Below are 646 nucleotides of genomic sequence, written 5' to 3' on the forward strand. Positions count from 1 at the left end.
TATTTTAGGCTCATAATTAATACAAAAATGAAAACCTTTAGAAACACATCTTTGCACTCATATAAGTGTTCTTTCCTTTAAATAAATTTCTGAGAGTGTAATTACTGGGCCAAATAATACATATATGTTTTAAAGTTTTTCATGGATATTGCCAGAATGCCCTCCATTGAGTTTGTACTTTCAGCAATAGAATAGGAGATTATTCAGCAGTAGGATAGGAGATTATTCAGTTTCCCCCAAAACCTTTGTCAGCATAAAGTGTCAGCAATCTTTTGGTTTTTTTAAATTTTTGCTAGTTTCATAGACAGAAAACATCGTTTTAGTAAGTTTTACTGCATAATACTGGATACACACAAAAGACCAAATGAGGGATGTATGTCTCAACAGACTACACTGCCTTAAATTGTCTCAGTAGCTTCAGGGGAGTCCTGTTAGGGGGTACAAAGCCTTTTGTTGGTGTCTCAAGTCTATTTCTTTAGCTGCCAGTTAAGAAAAGATGTAAGTAGAATGAGGTGTCGTTGAGTCTGTCAGGATTTGGGACATACTTAGACAACAGTACTTTTCACAGCATGAGGTTAGCTGTGCAGCTGTCTGCCTCCTCACTGACTTAGGAGCTTCAGGGTGGCAAGGAGGGTGACTCACACAC

Source organism: Manis javanica, chromosome 1 (genome assembly GCF_040802235.1).
Source record: "Manis javanica isolate MJ-LG chromosome 1, MJ_LKY, whole genome shotgun sequence".
In the NCBI taxonomy this organism is placed as follows: domain Eukaryota; kingdom Metazoa; phylum Chordata; class Mammalia; order Pholidota; family Manidae; genus Manis; species Manis javanica.